This window comes from Arvicanthis niloticus, chromosome 4 (genome assembly GCF_011762505.2).
Source record: "Arvicanthis niloticus isolate mArvNil1 chromosome 4, mArvNil1.pat.X, whole genome shotgun sequence".
NCBI lineage: Eukaryota > Metazoa > Chordata > Mammalia > Rodentia > Muridae > Arvicanthis > Arvicanthis niloticus.
The window spans coordinates 42,573,364-42,581,732 of record NC_047661.1 but is presented as its reverse complement, the minus strand read 5'-3'; positions in this window follow the sequence as shown (position 1 = coordinate 42,581,732).

The window sequence follows — 8,369 nt, the reverse complement described above, 5'->3', positions numbered from 1 at the left end:
ATTCTCACGATGGGAAGCTGATTCTTAATTCAAACATTACAGTGCTGGTTGTAACTTGTTTAGTCATAGACTCTGAAGTAGATGTTGAAATTTATCAGGTCAGGTAGCTATTATTAACATGTAATTAAAATTCTCTACAGTGTGTCTTCATTCTGTAGTATTAATGTCAGCATGAATTAGTCTTACGAAATCAGGGCCCAAATGCAAGCACTTGATAATTCTTGAACTAATCTTTGGTTGCAATATTCTCTAACAGGCTTATAGAAAGTTACTTGATATCTACTCGAAATATATGCTAATATCATCACTAAGTAATATCACCTATGTTAACAATGATGCCTGGAGTAGGCCAAGTTTTAGAATGAAAGAAAGGGTATGTGGAGACTTGTTCAAGTTTAATCATGCACTAAGCTAAAACTATAAACCAGGACCAGAATTACCAGAAAGTTCAGAACAAGTATTTTAGCAAACATACTGGCTTTTAGAAGATAGCATGATACCATGAATCAAATTCATGAATTAACTTGGCTTAGATTAGCAGCTTTGTGTTAGTAAAATATTGTTCCTGGGTGTGCCTGTAAGGGTATTTCCAGAAGAGAATGATGTTTGTGTTGGTAGCTAGGCTCACAGATGTGGCTGGATATCATCAGATGCACTGAAAGGATGAGTAGAAGAAAAGTGAAAAGAAAGCATCATTTCACACTTTTTTCTCTCTTCTTGAGCAAACCTTTTTATAAGTCTAATCATATTAATGTTAATCTGCTTCCACCTTCTGTCCTTGTCCTGGAATTGTCATCTTTAATCCATGTATTTGAGACTGTGTACACTCAGTTCTTGTTTTAAGACCCTTTACCCCGAAATTCTCATCCTCCTTCTGCAGTTGTTTCTGAGCCTGGTGAACTTCCCCAAAATTCCCAAGTCCCTATGATTAATTATTTATTCCCTTGGAATTAATCAGTCTCACCTAATCTCAGGAAACCTGCACAGAAATACCCTTAAACTTCAGCAATAGATTCTTTCCATATGTCCCTTTCTTCCTCTTCTTTGCTACCCATGGGTTAATTGAAAGACAGTGTGCCTGATAGCTACTCTTTTTCTTTTTCCCCTGTAAAATATATTGTTCCTCTTTTCCTAGGGACCACAAGTAAATAACCTTGGCTTACTTATTTTTCATTTAGCAAATCACATAAGAATGCTATCTTTCCTATCTGAGGATGTCAGAGCTTCTGGGTTTTGTCTGTAAAAGTTAGAAGCTTATACTAGAGCCCCTATCTGTTGAGTCCTCAAGAGTTTAAGCTGAATTACATCAGTGATATCTCATGTTCTCCTTCTTATAAATACAAGACTGTGGAACCATGCTTCTATAATAGCATCAGCTACTTCAGATATTTTGTATAGATTGCATACATATGGAAATCTGCATATTATTTTTTGTATATCTATATGGTCCTTCCCCATTCAAGTCAAAGTGAACATACTTCGGAGATGCAATAAACGGGATTTTCTTTCTGATGAGTGAGAACTAACTGAATAGTATATATATAAAACTAATATTTAGTGGTTGTATTCACTCAACTCAGAAAATCTATTAGTGCTAATTTTGTAGTTCATTTATTAGAAAGTGACAGCTTCTCTTCTGTAGTATATTTGTCCTCCATACCTGATAGCATTTTAAGCCTCCAAGAGCTACTTTTCAATGAGCATGAAATGTTTAAACCCTCTTCTCTAACTTCAATGGTGGGTAATCAAGTTTTCAAATCATTTATTTATTCACTCACTTTACATCCTGATCACAACTCCCCCCCCCCCTTTTCTGGTTGCCTCTCACAGTCTTTTCTTCCATCCTCCTCCTCTTCTTTTATGAGAATAAGGGAGACACCACCACCCCTGCAGGGTATAACCCACCCTAGCACATCAAGTCACTGCAGAAATAGGCTCATCTTCTTGCACTGAGGCCAGACAGGGCATACCAGTTAGGGAAACAGGATTTCCCAGTCAGGCAACACAGCCCCATCTAATGTTTGGCAGACAGTCTCTAATGTTTGGTCATTTACTGGGTGGAGCCTCTCAGAGGACAGCCATGCTAGGCTCCTGTCTGCAAGTATAACAGTATCATTAATAGTTTGATTAATTATAATCAATAGTTTATCATTATAATTATAATTAATAGTTTGATTAATTAATAGATTGATTCTTGGTCATTGGATGGATCTCAATTTAGGCCAGTCATTGGTTGGCCATTCCCTCCATCCCTGTTCCATCTTTGTCTCTGCACATCTTGTAGGCAGGGCACATTTTGCATCAAAGATTTTTATGGGTGGGTGGGTGCTCTTACCTCTCCTCTTAGAGTCCTGGCTGGCTGCAGGAGGTAGCCAGTTCAGGCTCCATATCCAAGACTGCTAGGAATCTCAGCTAGAACCACCCCAATAGACTCCCTGGAGCCTTCCTCATCCCAGGTCTCTGGTAAGTCCTAGAGATGCACATAGCCCAGCCTGCAAGAGACTTCCATTGACCTCCCTACACCAGATCTCTCTTCCACCTGTGTTGCACTCCCCAACATTCTCCCATCTACTCCCCTCCATCCTCCATCCACCTACCTCCTATTTGTATTTTATATCCCCTATTGAGTGACGTTCAAACATTCTCCCTTGGGCCCTCCTTGGTTAGTTGACTTCTTTGAGTTTATGGATAGTAGAGTGGCTATCCTGTACTTTATAGCTAATATTCACTTATAAATGAGAACACACAATACATGTCATTTTGGGTCTGGGTTACCTCACTCAGGATATTTTCAATCCCATCCATTTGCCTAAAAAGTCATCATGTTCTTGTTTTTAATAGCTAAATAGTATGCCATTGTATAAATGAACCATATTTCCTTTACCCATTTTTAAGATGAGGAACATTTGTTGTAGTTTACAGTTTCTGGCTATTACAAATAAAGCTGCTATATACATAGTCAAGCAAGTGTCCTTGTGGTATGGTGGCGCATCTTTTGTGTATATACCCAATGTTATAACTGGGTCTAGAAGTAGAATTGTTGCCAATTTTCTGAGAAACCACTAGTTTAATTTCCAGAGAGGTAGTACAAGTTTGCACTCCTACCAACAATGGAAAAGTGTTCACCTTGCTCCCTGTGACTGTAAAGGAGGTGACAAGAGCTCCAAGACAACCCATTGTGGATTTGATTTTATGGCCCATTACCCTATTTCCTTTCCTTTATTGGCCCCTTCCTTCTTCTTCTTATCTTGACTGTCAGGCCACATTCAATTTATCCATCAGAGGCTAGAGGTGGTCTGGCTCCACTAAGTTGAGGTCTATTACCAAAGATTTGTCTCTTCCAAGCCAGGCTCTACATATCCCTCTGCCTGTGAGCAACCCTCAGCTCTCCACCTGACCAACAATGGGTAAGATCTCAGATGTGCTGAGACAACCTAAGACAGGTCGTGGAGCAGCCCCCCACTTACAACCAAAGTGACACATGGTATCTAGAGACGGGTAAGATCCCCATGTGGAGGACAACCTAAGACAGGAACCATGTAACCTGCTCATTACAAAAACAAAAAGGAGAGATGTTGGGCCCCATTTCAGCCCTGGTTTGGGCCTGTGGACAGACCCAAGGCTGGCTCAAGTTTTGAGACTTATCTCAGTCACTATGCTCTGAGCTTATATGAGTGAGAGGCTGATGAAAAAAAAGTTGATTTCCTGCTTTGACAAGTCTCCCGGCCAGGTGTGTATCTTTTGGCCTATCAAAACTCACCATCCTGTTCAGCCCCAGAGAAACCAGGTGGGACTGAGACTGCTCTCCTCTTGCCTGGACTTGCTGGCAAGGAGCCAACAAGGGGGTTCAATTTTTAAAAACAGTGCTTGTGAAAGGGTTAAAAATTTTCAAAACCTCCTAACAGACTGAACAGAACCAAGAATGCAGGTGAGTTTGGTCGTGAGCTCTGTGTTTCAGGAACTTGGCTGACCACAAGATAGATAGCTGATTATGTACAGGCTCTTAGAGAATATCCCATACAAAATGTTCCCCATTGACTGTTCCTTAGACCCTGTCACAAACTGAATAATGGGCTGGAACTTTCCACAGGTGCTCTCCAATAGCCCTCCTTTACTCCCCTCTCGGTTGTGGTTCCTCCCCCCCCCCATTGTGATTTTTGACTTTTAATTCTCTCTGTCTCCAAAGCCCCAGGGTCAGACCCCACTGCCCCTGCGTGGTTCATGGGTCTTGACCTCAGTATACTGATTGAAATATACCTCTTGCTGATTGCATCAAGTTCAGTGTCTTGTGAGTTAAAGGGTGGCCGTGAATTCCCGAGGCTTGGGTAAGGTCCTCCCTTTGTGAGAGCCTTACATTTGCTGTATGAGATAGTTTGAATAGGTTTGCCCCTCATAGATTCATGTGTTTGAATTCTTGACCCATTGGAAGTGGCACTATTAGGAGGTATGGCTTTCTTGGAATAGATAGGGCCCTGTAGGAGAAAGTGTGTCACTGTGGAAGTGGGCTTTCAGGACTTTGTGCTCAAGCTCTGCCTAGAGTGGAATTTGAGTCTCCTCATTGCTGCCTGCAGATGAAGATGTGGAACTCTCAGGTCCTCCAGCATCATGTGTGTCTATATGGTGCCATGTTTCCTGACATGATGATAATGAACTAAACCTCTGAAACTCTAAATCAGTCTCAACTGTTTTCATTTGTGAGAATTGATGTGGCTATGGTGTCTCTTCCTAGCAATATAACCATAACAAACACACTGTAAAAAAAAGAAGACCTAAGTTTGACCTCCAGTATCAGTATAAAAAGCTGTGCATGATGGCAGCATTTGTAACCCTACACAGGAGGATTGGTGGGGAGTTCACTGGCCAGCCAATCAGTCAATTATAGGCTACACTAGAGATGCTGTCTCTAAAATAAGGTAGACAATGTTGGCATTTTGTCTAGGCTATGCCCCACAATTACCTGGCAACTGCCAGGTATGTCTAACTCACTATAAAAGAGGCAGCTTCCCTCCTCCTCCTCCTCCTCCTTGTCCTCCTCCTCCCCCTCCTCCCCCCTTCTCCTCCCCCTCCTCCCCCTTCTCCTCCTCCTCCTCCTCCTCCTCCTCCTCCTCCTCCTTCTTCTTCTTCTTCTTCTTCTCTCTCTCTCTCTCTCTCTCTTGATCTGTCCCCTTGCTCCTGTTCCCTCTCTCTCCATTTCCTTCTCCCTCTCTCTCCACATGCTCATGGCCAGCCTCTGCTCCTCTTCTCTCCCTCTCTCTCTTTCTCTCTCCCTTCCTTCCTTCCTCCCTCCCTCCCTCCCTCTGCCCCACCTGCCTTTATCTGTCTCTACTGCCTTAACTCCCCTCCCCATGCTCTGAAAACCTCTATTATACACTATACCATCATGTGGCTGGTCTCTCAGGAGGAAGGGTTGCCTTATCATGGGCCTGCAGAAACACCGCTTCCCCGACACCTGACTGCACCTCCACCAAGCATATTCTTCCTATCTTTTTATAAAACACATTTGGTGCCAAGAGTTGGATTTAGAAACTTGAAGGTTTACATCCCTTGCTGCCACATGGAGAGCTATCGCTCTCTAGACCTTTTCATCCACTCTTCAGCTAACTGGTAAGCTTCCTTCCCTCACTGGGGAGTGTAAATGGTCAGTATAAATGTCACTCTGGTCCCAGAGAAGCATTCTTGAGCTCAGAGCCACCCCTATGCTGCCCTTGAGGACAGAGACATTCAGTCTTTATTACTAGTCTTTTCACCGACCCATGTTCTAGGACTTCTAACCTTTGTTTGGGTGGTTCTACCCTCTCTTGGAAGCCATTTCTATGACTCCTCCCTCAGCCATAGAGCAAACTCCTAAGCTTAGGTGGGCTGTTTTTTTTCCGTGCATTCAGGACTCAACAGCCCTCTAACATATGCATGACGACCTGGTAAGTCTAGACTGGCTGCACATTTACTAGTTATTGAACTTTATTCTAAATACACCTGTAGGAATATTTATTAACTTCCACCCAAACGTGTTGGTCTTTGCCACCAGTCCCTAATTTGGGGGCATTTCCAGGTCTAATTTACAGTACCCAGCAAGCAATATCTCTACATGACTATTTTACGGGCACTTTAAAAACAGTTCTCTCACTAGCATTCCTCAGGCTTCACCTCCCCCCACCATTCTCTTGCCACTTGCTCTGCTCCTAGTTTACCTCAGGAAAAGCAGGTCTTGTCCCACCCATTTGTGCTTTTATGTCCTGCGTGAGACCCCACCTATCCTGTACCCATGCCCTCACCTGCTCCCTGCTCCGTTTCCCTCTCCCTTTCTCTCTCTCTCTCTCTCTCTCTCTCTCTCTCTCTCTCTCTCTCTCTCTCTCTCTCTCTCTCTCTCTCTTTCTCTCTCTCTTTTCCTCTTCCTCTCTCCCTCCCTCCACCCCCCTCGCTCTGCCTGGGACTCTGCCCTGCAACCTCATGCTCTCCGTGGTCTTCCCATTTTCCAGCGGTCACCACTGCCACTGCCCCTGCACATCGATCTAGCTATTTTGTGACATGGACCCAAACTCTGCAGCCTCCTGGGGAAATGCAACTATTGCCCTGCCCAGTGCCACCATGGTGCCCTGGGAAAGAGTCAGTGGGGCACACATCTTAACCATGACCCGCAGCAGCCTGGGCATCTGTACATGCCACAGTGCTGCCCTGTCTCCTTGATTCTGTGACTGTCATCTGGCCATCCTCAGAACAGCAAGGACGGCAGGTGTCAGGTGGGCAGGGAATGAAGCCAGGGGCACTAGCCAGTCCCAAGAGCATGCTAGTCATCTAGCTTATTCTGGCTCCTCAACATCTACTAGTTTCAGGCTGTACCCGAGTCTTCAGCCTATGCCTGTCTCCCACTCCTCCTCCTGTGCTACCCACCACCACATTGCCTAAGGAGGGGTGAACTGGCTGAGGTCAGAAACGGAGCATTCTCAGTTCCTTCCTGGGAGATCAGCACTGCTTGCCCATAGTCCATAGCCCAGAGCGAAGACTACTCTGTGCTTCTACACCCCAGTGTGTTCACACAAATGTGTGCTCAGGCCACTGTCAGCCTGCCCACTGCACAAACCACTCTGTAATACAGACTATAAAATGGTCCTGATCCCAAGCCAGCTCAGTTCATATCATAAGCCTAAACCTGCCCAGACACACACACTTTCTGTCTCTGTGCCATGGTCTCATGCCACCACTGCCAGCTTTCAGATTTCTCTCCATCCTGGTCCACATCAACTCTAAGCCAAGTATATACTAGACAATTTTTCTCTCTATGTGTGTGTCTCTTTATGTGTTTTTCTCTGCTAATGCAACCTGTCAAAGTCACTTAACAATTAAGATAAGGTTTTCTTTCTATCCTGCCTTAGTAAATAATGATTTTTAAACACTATAAAGTTAAAGATCACTGCCTTTTACAAATATATGTTGAGTCTTATTTTTTTGCTACCGCCATTAGGTTATACTGTACTCTATATACTAGTACTCTCTTGAATAAGTAATTAAACAAACACAGGTTGTCTAACTCGGATATGCTCAATAGATACTGCTCTCAATCTTGTCAGAAATCTACTAAATGTGTTAATATTTAAGCTTATGACAGAGATTCTCAAAGCCTAAAAGCTACCCCCCACCCAGGTATCCAAAAAGATATGGACACAGCAACAAGAATCTACCTGGATTGATGATAATCACTTAGAAACACCACCATTACCTTGCCCACTGCCAGGGCTTGGTCTTCACTATGGACAAAATAGGATGCCCTGAGAGTCAAACGTCTGATATTGCATAAGTCAATGTGGATGATTTCTCATTTTACACATATCTACTCTACAGGAACAAAAACTTTTCATCTTCTGGACTTAACAACTGGACTGACTCTGCCCAAGTTGCCATGGAGACCACAGGGACCTGGGAACTAACTGTTTAGGTAGTGGACCATGGTTGAGACACTGTCATTTAAATTAATCCATGACTCCTAGATCATAATTTATTCTTACCCAGATTTCTGACTACATTGACAACTAACGTAACTGTAGCTTGGCAGCTAGAAAGCAGACCTAGCCTCTTACCCTTAAGGTCATTCACCACTGTATTTGCTCATTAATAACTTCATTCACTAGCTAAGACTACCAGATTTTTTTTTATCAAAGTCAGACAGGTTTTCTTTGCTCACAGCCTTCACAATAAATGTTACACAAGTTCAGATGCAAGCTTTCACATAAGCAACTTGTTACTTCCTTACCTACACTCAGTTTCCAATGACTAATTGTTTCATACTTCCTCTTCTTGCTATGCCATTGTCCTAACATAGTTCTTTTAAATTAGCCTAACTCTAATAAAACATTCTACTATATGATCTAACTGTA